Source organism: Misgurnus anguillicaudatus, chromosome 14 (genome assembly GCF_027580225.2).
Source record: "Misgurnus anguillicaudatus chromosome 14, ASM2758022v2, whole genome shotgun sequence".
NCBI classification, from domain to species: domain Eukaryota; kingdom Metazoa; phylum Chordata; class Actinopteri; order Cypriniformes; family Cobitidae; genus Misgurnus; species Misgurnus anguillicaudatus.
Genome location: NC_073350.2, coordinates 35,774,170 through 35,787,687, shown reverse-complemented (window position 1 = coordinate 35,787,687; position 13,518 = coordinate 35,774,170). Strand labels below are relative to the sequence as shown.

The following is a 13,518-nucleotide window of genomic DNA, read 5'->3' as shown; positions in this document are numbered from 1 at the left end:
GCCACAAACAACCTGGATTTTATGTTTCTAAATGAAACATGGCTAGAAGAAAGCTACAGTGCAACAGTCCTTAATGAAACAGCCCCTCCTAACTTTACTTATATGAGTTTCTGCAGAACGGCTAGGAGGGGTGGCGGTCTAGCTGCTCTTTTTAAAGATGTCTATCAATGTAAGCAAGTGTCATTTGGGAATTACCCGTCTTTTGAACATCTAGGTATTGTGTTGAAAGGTACCCCACGCATTCTACTGATCATTATTTACAGGCCCCCAAAATACTCTCCAGCATTTGTCGAGGACTTTACAGAACTGTTATCAACGATTTCCTCAGAGTTTGACTGTTTTGCTATTGCTGGAGATTTTAACATTCACATAGATAAGCCAGAAAGCATTATGACAAAAGATGTCACAGCTGTTTTAAATACTTTTGATCTGACTCAACATGTACACGGACCCACACACAATCGTGGACACACTCTAGATTTAATTATCAGTAAGGGTGTAAACATTTCATCAATTGTTATTAAGGATGTAGCACTGTCTGATCATTTCTGTATTTTCTTTTATATATTCATCTCTCCTACTATTGAAACTAAATCTGTGTCTGTCAAAAAGAGATCCTTAAATGAGAACACCAGTGTGCTATTTATGAAGGCTATATCTTTAACACCAAGCATATCTGCAGACTCTGTTGATTTTCTCCTTGATTCCTTTAATTCTAAAGTTAAGAGTGCAATCGATGATATTGCTCCTGTAAAAGTTCGGAAGAAGAATGGCAGGCAAAAATCACCTCGGAGAAACTCAACAGAGGTGCAGAATATGAAGAGACAATGCAGAAAAGCTGAGCGCATGTGGCGGAAGACAAAACTTGTAGTCCATTATAATATCTATAAAGACAGCCTTCGTGCTTTCAGTCTGGAACTAGGCAAAGCTAGACAGACCTTCTTTTCAAATATTATAAACAAAAACATAAATAACACACGCACACTTTTTGCTACTATAGAGAGACTAACAACCCCCCCAAGTCGCATTCCAAGTGAAATGCTCTCGGACAGCAAATGTAGTGAGTTTGCTAACTTCTTCTCTGAGAAAATCAATAATATCAGAAAGGTGATCAGCGCATCCTTGAGCTGCGCCGGGGTCAGACAAATCAGACCACAACATCAGAAAGTAGTTATGATGTCTGATTTCGAAGCAGTTGATGGTAAAACTTTGGAAGAAACAGTACAGCATCTTAAAACATCAACCTGTGCCCTTGACACACTCCCCACATCTTTTTTCAAAAGTGTCTTTAACTGTTTAGAAGCAGATCTCCTAGAAGTGGTAAATTCATCACTTCACTCTGGGACTTTTCCAAAGTCCCTTAAAACTGCAGTTGTTAAGCCCCTCCTGAAAAAGAGCAACCTAGATAACACTGTATTGAGCAACTACAGACCAATCTCAAATCTTCCTTTCATAGGCAAGATCATTGAAAAAGTTGTTTTCAATCAGCTGAACAAATTCCTAATTTCTAATGGTTACTTTGACATTTTTCAATCTGGTTTCAGACCACACCACAGTACAGAGACCGCGCTCATAAAGATAATAAATGATATTCGCCTCAATACAGACACAGGCAAACTATCAGTGCTGGTGTTACTTGACCTCAGTGCTGCTTTTGACACTGTCGATCACAACATACTTCTTGACAGGTTGGAAAACTGGGTCGGGCTTTCTGGGGTGGTCCTGAAATGGTTCAAGTCATACTTAGAAGGGAGAGGTTATTATGTAAGTATAGGTGGCCATAAATCTGAGTGGACATCCATGACATGCGGAGTCCCGCAAGGCTCAATTCTTGCGCCACTCCTGTTCAACCTGTATATGCTCCCACTAAGCCAAATAATGAGAGAGAACAATATTGCCTATCACAGTTATGCAGACGACACTCAGATCTACTTAGCTCTATCCCCTAATGACTACAGCCCCACTGACTCCCTGTGCAAATGCATTGATGAAGTTAACAGTTGGATGTGCCAAAACTTTCTTCAGTTAAACAAAGAGAAAACTGAAGTCATTGCGTTTGGAAACAAAGATGAAGTTCTCAAGGTGAATGCATACCTTGACACTAGGGGTCAAACAACTAAAAATCAAGTCAGGAATCTTGGTGTGATTCTGGAGTCTGACCTTAGTTTCAGTAGTCATGTCAAAGCAATAACTAAATCAGCATACTATCATCTCAAAAAAATTGCAAGAATTAGATGCTTTGTTTCCAGACAAGACTTAGAGAAACTTGTGCATGCTTTCATCACCAGTAGGGTGGATTATTGTAATGGCCTCCTCACTGGCCTTCCCAAAAAGACTATTAGACAGCTCCAGCTCATTCAGAATGCTGCTGCCAGGATTCTGAGCAGAACCAGAAAATATGAACATATCACAGCGGTCCTCAGGTCTCTACACTGGCTACCAGTTACATTTAGGATTGATTTTAAAGTATTATTAATGGTATATAAATCACTCAGTGGACTAGGACCTCAATACATTGCTGATATGCTCATTGAATATAAACCCATCAGATCACTCAGATCATTAGGATCACATCAGCTAGAAATACCAAGGGTTCACTCAAAGCAAGGAGAGTCAGCTTTTAGCTATTATGCCAGTCGCAGCTGGAACCAGCTTCCAGAAGAGATCAGATGTGCTCCAACAGTAGCCACATTCAAATCCAGACTCAAAACACATCTGTTTAGCTATGCATTTACTGAATGAGCACTATGCCGCGTCCGAACTGATTGCACTATATTTTATATGCACTATTTTAATTATTTTCTATTTCTCTTGATTTTATTCTTATTTTTAACTGTTTTATACTTTTATTCCTGTTTTATTCTTTTTCACACATTTAAACAGTTTTTATTAAAATCACATTTATTTTCTTTTAATTGATATTTTAAATGCATGTTTCTTTGATTTTTGTTTTCTCATTTCTATGTAAAGCACTTTGAATGACCTTTGTGCATGAAATGTGCTATACAAATAAACTTGCCTTGCCTTGCCTTGCCTATATATCGAGGTCGCACGCTCACGCATTTATGTGCAAACGCATTAGATGTCAGCAAGAGGAAGATTGCTTTTGAGTCTTATCTCTCTTAATGACTCTTTTAACATTAATCAGTTTGCAAACTTTATCTCTCTCAATAACTCTTTCAACATCAAGCAAGTCCTGCATTTTATTTCTAATTCCTGCATGTTGTAAAATCTAAATCAAAATGTCAGACGCGCATGTGGATGCACGCATCTTTGTATCAGATTAAGCATTTAGGACGGTACACCTCTCAGAAAACATACAACTAAAGATTATTTTAGATGTTTAATGACTTTAAAGCATTGGGTTTGCTAGAAGAAGGCTTAATGTTCTTATTTTTATGAAAACTTCTGACTCATTTAGACAGCACAGGTCACATTTACTGTCTAAGGCTGTGTCTCAATTCATCATATGGTCTAAACCAAGGGTTTAACACTTCCTACGAGGAGAAACCCTTAGAAGAGAAAGTAGCTCAATTTGATCAGATTTGGGTCAGTAATGAAGGAAAATGAAGTCCTGAGTGTTAACTGGTTTCAATTTCCAAGATATAGCTTCAGGTCAAAATTGTATCATCAATTTTTGCTAAAATAATGGTCTATACTTAATAGGTAGTTACATAGTAACTAATGCAGAACAAATGGACATTGACACTGAAATCACTACTGATAACTAATAAAGAAGAGCAGTTAACTAATCAGTAGGTAATAGCATAATGTTTGGGTTAAGTAACAACTAGTTACTAATGGTAAATGGACTGCATTTATATAGCGCTTTTAACAGACCCATGGACATCCAAAGCGCTTTACATGTTGCATCACATTCACCCATTCACTCACTCATTCATACACGGACGGCGGTGTCAGCCATGCAAGACACCAGCCAGCTCGTTGGGAGCAGCTGGGGTTAGATGTTGCTCAAGGACACCTCAACACTTGGTCAGGTGGAGCCGGGGATTGACCCACCAACCTTCTGGTTTGCAGACAACCTACATGAACCATTGAGCCACTGCCGCCCCAATATTATTACTTAATATTACTTATTTAATAAATAATATTAACTACTGCATGTTGAACACTTCCTAGAAAACTATACATTAACTTAAACTTATTAAATAACTGTGAATCAACTGCATATCAACAGTCACATACCAATAAATATGGTCTGATCCTGTAATAGGCTTTATGCCCAGCTGCACTACTTCCTGCTTCCTTCAGCCAGCTCCTTGTTTCCTGTCTGCCATTATTGGACAAACTGATTAATCCAGGTGTGCCTGATTATTGTTGTTGTGACTACTGAGGTCAGGCACACCTGGATTAATCAGTTTGTCCAATAATGGCAGACAGGAAACAAGGAGCTGGCTGATGTTCTTGAACTAGTGCAGCTGGGCATAAAGCCTATTAAACTTTTTTGGTGTGCCCAAAAGGTCTCGCTCTGCTCTTGCCAGTGTACCTGCTGCACTGGTGCGTGTGCACTGACGCGAAGGGAATAGTGGGTTTCCATTCATTATGGGGCATACTCACCAACGCAAGTTCAACGATTTGCGCGAGCAGATTACATCCTCGCTTAACGCGTCCTCGCACAGGGCGATATTAATGACGCGAATTGGGCGGTGCAATTGCCAAGAAAACACATGGTTTTCCCTTTAAACACGTCTTCATGCAAAAAACTCAGAACTTCAAGAACGCGCTCTCACGCAAGATCATTTGACATGAGAGAGAGACAGAGAGAGAGAGAGAGAGAGAGAGAGAGAGAGACTTGACTTTATAATCTCTTTATTTATAAACAGTATTAAAAAAAAAAAACATCAACATCTAATCAGAAAACAGCATTTAAAAAGGAGGAAAAATAGGGAAAGGAAAAAAAAGAAAAAGAAAAACAAAGAGAGAAAAAATAAATAAATAAATAAGCACTCCTCTTAAGAAAAAACATGCATCACTTTAAACATTAATATGTAAGCAGCCATCAGGGTCAATTTCACAAACACATTGATTTATACACCACTTCAGATTGAAGGTTTCCAAGTCATCAACAAGTCTATAATAGGCATACTCTATATTGATACGAGATTTCAAAAATCCCCTAAAGATCTGAATAACATCAGTTGATCCTACGCCAAGGAGTTTTCTTTTCCGAGACACCCAAATTGCCATTTTTGCCTGACCAAACACAAAGTTGATTAAAACGTGAACTGGCATGCTGCTTCTTTTGTACTTGGGACAATAGATAAAACATGTAGGAGTAAAAACCTCCCCCAGAGACTGACAATACTCTTCTAATAAATAAAACAGTGGCTGGAGTCTCAAACAATTAAGAAACAAATGAAAAATTGTTTCTTGTAGCCCACAAAAAGAACACTCTTCCCCTACTAGTGGATCCAGGTGTGCTCTGTGTCTGTTTGTAGCTATTATACCATGCACTATCCTCCATTGAAGATCTCCAGACCTTTTCTCAATAGGGGGTTTGTACAAGGTCCTCCAGCAGCCTTTACACTGAAAAAACAAAATTTTTAGTGTAGTAATATTTATTAGATTAACTCTCATAATTTCTACATAATAATATTAACATTTATTGAGAACTAGATTTTCCTAAGTAAAATGATGATAAATACACAATTAATTCATATAAAAAAATGAACTGTGTGGGAATAGTAAGTCTTATTAGATATTTTCTTGTATTATTTAACTGTTTTATAGTCACTGCACATAGTCCTAACATAATTAAGTAAATTGTAATCAAAAACTTTAGCAGATGCATACATTACATTAATAATAGGCAATATGTAAAATGAACAGGTATAAATATATGCAAAAACCTACAGACAGGATGAATACCTAGCTTATATGAGAGACGAAGCTTTAGATATTATAAATATGACAGGTGCTATGATGTGATGATCATGAAGTCTGTTTTAAGGTCTTGACGCCCTTTACTTACTATTAGACCTTAACATTTGCATCTCTTTCTCGTCTTTCCGATCAAATATGTTTGTTTAAGCAAATGGCGCGTCAAACTACATCGCTCCAGCAGCGCACGTGTCACTGATATAAACGCGAGTTTTGTCTTAGCTTGCTTAAAGTTAAAACATTACAACTATTAGCATTATGTTTGAGAAGAACCTTTTATTAGGCGCCGCAGCTCCTTGCGTGTGCCTAGAGACCTCTGCACTCGAGAGACCGGCCGGCTGCTGCACGAGCACAGAGAGAGAGAGGGAGACTTGCAAGAGTACTGAAAAATCATACTCAAGTAAACGTACCATTACTTACCAAAAAAAATTTAATATGAGTAGAGTTAATTTACACTCAAAGTACAAGTAAAAAGTAGCCCCTTTCATTTATATATTACTTATGAATATTTTAGGAAATTATTTACACACGTAGGTTATTACGTGTATTTTGGATTTTAATTTCATTACTGTCTGTGCCTACCCATCTCCGTGGCCTCATCTGAGCGCACTTTCTCCGCCTTGCGTCTTTTGAAGACATGGGTAGGCAGCACAATGACCCAGAAAAGACTCACACACCTTTCGCTGATGCATTCCCACACATAAATTCTGAACTCCCTGGGCATTCGTCCCCTAGCTCACGAGAGACTTTGGACTCTGTTATACAACCGGCGCAATATGCGCGACGCAAGTGTCTTTTGCTAGAGTAAAGAGCGCGTTGATAAAATGCGCATACAGTATTAACGGGATGACAACCTGGGTTTGCTTATTATCACATACATTGACGCGCAGCAGCACAAAAACGCCTTTTAATATGAAAAATTAAAGGATTCAAATGTAAAAGATTATTATTGAGTCACTGGACATAAATGATGACCGATTAGAAGGCGTAAAGAGCTGCTTCATCTGTAGCTAAGTAAATAAATGTTTTGCTTTAAACAAATGCATCTATTTTTAAATGTTTTTTAAATGCTACCCCACGAATTTATTGTATATAATGACTTTGTACCTGTGGATATGGTGATATGAGAACGTTTGTAAATTCTTTATCTCTTGTTTGTAACAAATAAAGTATTTTTAGAGTACAGACCTTATATAAAGCCTAATATATTCTAAAAATGTATTTATACACCATATATTTCTTTATTAAAGTATAGACTACAATATCAGAACTCATTATTATTTTTGTTCAATTTATGAATTATTTATAAGTATAAAAAAGACAGTAATAGTACTATTTAGTAAAAAAAAAAGATCTATATAAAATATACTGTATGTTACTGTGAGAATATTTTACCACTGTTAATTGACGTGTGATCCCAACTTAAAAACTAAAGTAAAATGTTCATCCGCATGGCAGGCGTGGAGCTACAGCTGGCCCACCCAATCAGAAAAAAAAAACTACTCTGTATAGTTAGACATGGATACTACTTTATGTGGTGTATTTTATCTATAGCATGTTATGTTAAAAACAGTACAATTATAAGTAAGCCTGATAACTATTTAAAAACTATTATAAAGTAGTTAAAAATATTCCCAAGCAGCTTTCAGCCATGATCACTTTGAGAACTTTTCTTGCAAGCAAGTGGAAAACGTATTTTGAATAACAACACGTTATAAATATGTGCTGCGCACTTTCCTCTCAATAACATAAACACACAACAAATATGACAGCGGGGTAAAAAATAGAAAGAAAGCATCTAATCACAGTGATGTTGTTCACGCCACATTTACTGATACACCTTATACAATATAGCCTACTGCATTTATGCAATAAATAGCCTATCATAACTTTCTATAAGCCTACTGTGTAATTGAGACATTAATTTAAGAAATACATTAAAAGCAGAAAGACGTAGGCTGCGGAAATGGTGGGTTCACTTTAATCCACACCACACCCGACGTTCTTGGTTTGCTTCTTATTTATTAAATCGAGGCAATTGTTTGATTAAACATTGATTAATATTAAGATACAATTTATACAAAACGAAATTCACTTTAAAGAAAGTCTTTCTAAAAAACAAACCTATGCAGGGCTCGCAAAATTGCTAGCCCGACGTCCCAGGGCTATGGCGAATTCCTGTCGGGCTACAAAAATGTATCTGCGCCCTGCCCGTCGGGCGGAGGAAAAAATATTGTAGTGTGTTTGCATTCTCTCAGATTTAGTTAGGTAATAATATTGTATGTAATTCGCCGTCATCTTGTCAGTCATTAAGATGCGTATAAATAGCATGAAGTGTAAAACTCGTGCAATACATACGCCAAATTCCACTTTGCATATGATACGCCAGTCCTTCCCATTCACTTAAACGGTGCATCTTTTTTTGTCGTTTTATTTATTGGTATCTCAATTTTTTTGAGTACTTTTTAGAATAGTACTTTAGTCTTTCTGTAGCAGGTACACACGGATCCTTTTATTATTGTACGAATATGAAACACACACAGTGAGTACAGATCAGTGCGTGTAGCTGAAATAATCTGCCCATATGTCTCATCTACACACTGTATGAGAAACGGTCAATTACATTCTACATCAACAAATACAATTATTCAAGAGCCTATTAGCCCACAATGGACAAACATAATTAACAACATCACAGCGGTAATCCCTGTTGTTTTCAAGTACAAACATATCAGACGTCTGTTTTTACTGAAGCTTAAACCAAAGACTGCAGTAAACGTCTCAATGAGCAAATCTGTAAAACATGTAGGAGATTACCTAAAAAAATCCACCAGATTCAGATAAAAGAACAAACACGTACAAACACACATAGTCATAGAAAGAGAGAGAGAGATTTAATGTTATGTGCTAGCTTTTAAGATAAGAGTGCACGTGCGCACACACACAGGCTGTTATCAGCTAAAGTGGTTGTCAGATCAAGAAGACAATTACAAAGCACAGATGACAGAAGACAAAGTGTCCCAGACTTACAGTCACAGTACATCACCAATAAAACACAGACAGATAGACACTGACAGACAGATCTACAAACATACAGTCATTGACTAATGGCAGACCGACAAAAAGACAGACAGACAGACACTATCTATATTTACTGTAGTGTATTTTACTGTAAAGTTGCTCTGCAACGACTCAAAATTGTAAGAAGTGCTAAAGACATAAACCTGTTGGTAAGATGAAGTTCCTCATCTCATGATCTGACAGATGAGAGAAGATTCACATCCACAGACGTCACTCTTTCACTGAGTTGCTGATAACTCACTTCTGTATGGATTATCAGACGTGCTTTCCAACCTCAAAATCCAAAATCTCAGCCGCCTGCCACCCTTCTTACCAAATTGTCAAATCATCTGGCTATGCATTGCAAGCTGCGATTTCCTGTCAAAGTCCAGAGAAAGAAGAAAGCAATTTATCTATGCAACTGCTTGAAGAAACTTCAGGTCTTCAGCAGTTTTCTTTGTGTGCGCAGCTTTCCTGACATCCGCAAAATAAACCAGAAAATTGGCCATCTATTCTCAGACATTAGGGCTGGATTCACACCGAATTGATGCATTATAGATGTTTACTGTTTCTCTCAGCATGAAATGATTCTGAGAGCAGTTCAGAGACTGTCAGCCGGATCTCTTTCTCTCCGTCTTTCACACGTATCACTGCTGTCATACAACCCTTTGTAAAACTGACATTTACAGGGGTGCAAACTTATCAGGGGTGAAAAAGGTGACAAAGACACAAAAAATATATACATATAAAAGCAGAGATCACACATTTTATAAAGCAGAAAATATTGATAGAGTAGATGAGAAATCTGTGTTCTGAACAGAAATCAATAAAGTAACTGCTAGTGAATTGACGCAGGGGAAAATTGAATTATAAATTGATTTGTGAAATAGATTCTTATAAGCCTGTGCACACAAATTATATTTGTTCCAAATGTTTCACCATATGCACGCAGCTTCCACGCCTCACAGACATAAGTATACGGATTCACTAGAAAACGGTACATTTAGTTGAAAAAACTCTCTCTCTCTCTCTCTCTCTCTCTCTCTCTCTCTCACCGTATGCGACACGCTGACCAAAAGTGATGTATTTCAGTGTGTTCCAATCAAAACACGGTGTGAGAGGTATGCTTATTAATTATCAATCCTTTTTTGTTTAACTTTATTAGTAGTAGACCCCTTCTGCCTCGAAAGGCAATGGCTGCGCCCATCTTTTTCAGTCAATTTTGTTGTTTATTCCACTATGGTGAATATTCATAAATTGAAGGCTCTTGTGCTGGAATGAGCTTCTCTTTAATGTTGGCACATTTAGGATTAAACTGAAATCTCAAATCTCTTTTGCCACAAAAGTAATCATCAGCATCGCCAAGAATAGAGAATTGTGGAAACATATTTTAGATTTTAGACCAATGATGATGAAACAGTTATAAACAAAAGAAGTTTAAAAGCTTTGCATTACAGTGCTGGCAAGCTGGAACGTCAGAACCATGTGTCCTGGCCACACGAATTACAGCAAATTGATGATGCCAGGAAGACAGCCATTATCAACCATGAGCTGAAACAACTGGACATCAACATTGCTGCCCTACCGGAGACTAGACTCTCCTTCAACGGCAGCCTCAGGGAACAGGACTATATGTTCTTTTGGCAGGGAAAGGAGCCTGAGGAGCCTCGAATTCACAGTGTTGGATTTGCAGTGAGGAACTCAATGCTGTCCTCAATTGAGCTGCCTTCTGGAGGTATGCCCAGAATCCTCTCTCTCTGCCTCGTTACCTCTTCAGGCCAAGTTAATATCCTGTGCATCTATGCTCCTACACTCTGCTGCACAGCTGAAACACATTTTATAAAGAGCTTGAGATCACCATCAAAGAGATCCCTACCTCAAAACACCTGTTCCTACTTGGTGACATCAACGCCCGGAGCTGACCATATTTCCTGGCCCTTTTGCATTGGCCACTTTGGCATTGTCAAGATTAACGAAAATGGGCAGACTGTTGGAACTTTGTTTGTTCATGACCTGTGCATTTCAAATACGTTTTTCTCTACCACAGAGAGTCCTGGCGCCACCCCAGATCCCGTCACTGGCACAAGACGGATCTTGTCATTACCAGAAGATCTCTGTTGAACTGCATTCTCACAACCCACAGCTACTATAGTGATGATTGTGACACTGACCACTCACTGGTTGGGAGCAAGGTACGGCTTTACCCCAAGCGGATCCACAATTCCAAGCTGAAAGGACGGCCAAGTATCAACACAGCCCTGACATCAGTCCCAGAAGTTTGTACACGTTTAACTAGTGCCATTGAAGTGGCCCTTAAGGACTGCGGTGCTGAAGAGATATGGAGCCACATCCATGACACCATCTATAACTCTGCCCTGGTAACCTTCGGCAAGCTGGAGAAGAAAAACTCTGATTGGTTTGAAGCAGGAATAACCAAACTTGAACCTGCCATCACAGCTAAACATACAGCTCTGCTAGATTTCAAGCGTTAGCCTTACGATAGCATTAGCTAACAGTCCGGAATGCCAGAAATGCTTCATGTATGAGGGCATTAAGAAAACATTTGGCCCAAGTACCATCAAGACTGCTCCCCGAAGTGACATCATCACGGACCATGTTAAACAGATGGAAAGATGGGTGAGCACTAACAGCAGCTATACTCGAGGGAGAACGTTGTCACTGACACTGTATTGGAGAACAACACCTTCTTGTCTGAGATTGAAGAACTTGATGCTTTGCCCACTGTGGACGAGCTCAGGCTATTGACATTTTAGCATGTGGCAAAGCTCCAGGCAGTGATGGCATTCCCCCAGAGGTAATCAAGGTTGGCAAGAAGAGCGTTCTCCTCGACCACCTCCATAAACTCTTACTCCAGTGTTGGGAGGAGGGAACAGTGTCATTACGCTTTATAAAAACAAAGGAGACCGCAGTGACTGTAGCAACTATCATGGCATCTCCTTGCTGAGCAGTGTGGGGAAGGTCTTCGCTTGTGTGGTGCTGAACAGACTACAAGTGTTGGCTGAACATGTCTATCCAGAGGCGCAGTGCAGCTCCAGAACAAAGAGATCAATGATTGACATGATCTTTTCACTGAGACAGCTACAGGAGAAGTGCCTGGAGCAGAGACAGCAACTCTACATCACCTTCATCGACCTGGAAAGTAGGAAAGGCCTCTTCACTCTACTGCACAGGATCGGATGTTCCCCCAAGCTTCTGAAGATTGTCACGTCCTTCCATGATGAAATGAAAGGTATCGTCCAGTACGATGGCTCATCTTTTGAACCTTTTACAATACAAATAGGGATGGCCCGCCCAACCAAGAGAGTGTGGAACAACAGTATGCTCACCATCAACACTAAGATAAAAGTGTACCAGGCGATCGTCCTCAGCTCTCTTCTTTACAGCAGTGAGACGTGGACTATGAATACATGGCAAGAACGTAGGCTCAACTCTTTCCATCCCTACCTGAGGAGGATCCTGGGCATCACCTGGCAGGACCGTGTCCCAAACACTGAAGTGCTGGCTCAGGCAAAACATTCAGCATGCACGCACTCCTCTCACAAAGACGCCTACGCTGGCTCGGCCATGTCTGCCGAATGCAGGATTCCTAAGGATATCATATATGGTGAGCTCGCCTCTGGCACTAGACCAAGAGGCAGACCAGTGCTCCGGTACAAAGACGTCTGCAAGCGTGACCTGAAAACCTGCAGACTTGGAAGCTGCCACTGTAAACCGTGTAAGCTGGCAGCTCACCTTCACAAAATACATGAAATCTGGCAAACGCAAGCGTCTCTTTTATGATAAACCCCTTAGACGCGTCTGCAGCAGGCACTTATTTTGGCAATACACTTGATGCACATAGGTTTACTCGACACACCAAACACATGTTATGAAATTACAAACCACACATATGACGGGCTACATACATGTTGTGACGAACTTCGCATTGTGCGCCCTCGAAATAAGAAGTCTCAGTTTTTAGACTTTTTACTATTTTTTTTAAAAGTCGCTTTTGATAAAAGTGTCTGCTAAATACCACAATTTAAACAATCATCAACTTCATTTGTGTTACTCGCTCAAGTGTTTCATTACCATCAGTGTTTTAAACGAGAGAAACCTGAACATTTCTCTTACATGCTGAGCTGCGGAAAGAACATTCAAAGCGCATCTATTATAGATATGAGAAGACCAACACTGCAGGAAAACATTCATGTAAGCAACAGTTCTGCTAAAAGAAATCAAAAGCAGCATATAACAATGTGAAAAATCTGTTCGAGCACACAAACACACCGCTGGTCCTCTAGGAGAACCTTTCAACAGTACACTGTAGTTTCACACTAAATAGACACTTAATTTATCGATACACTTACTGTATGCTGTCGAACTGTTATATAAACACAATATCGCTCTCGTAGTCTTGTAGCTGTTTCCCTGCTTTTTGACTGTAAATTGACCACGAGGGAAGAAGACAGATATGTATCATTTTTCATATTGTTGTTATAACGTGTTGACCTACAATGGATACAACTGTGGATTGTTTTGGTTGAATAATTATGT

At 39.1% G+C, this 13,518-nt stretch overlaps 1 protein-coding gene across 5 annotated transcripts in view; it reads right to left on the bottom strand.

Annotated features, from left to right (window-relative positions):
• il1rapl1b (interleukin 1 receptor accessory protein-like 1b) overlaps positions 1–13,518 on the bottom strand; it is a 182,872-nt gene that overhangs the window by 154,334 nt on the left and 15,020 nt on the right. The window lies entirely within an intron of this gene.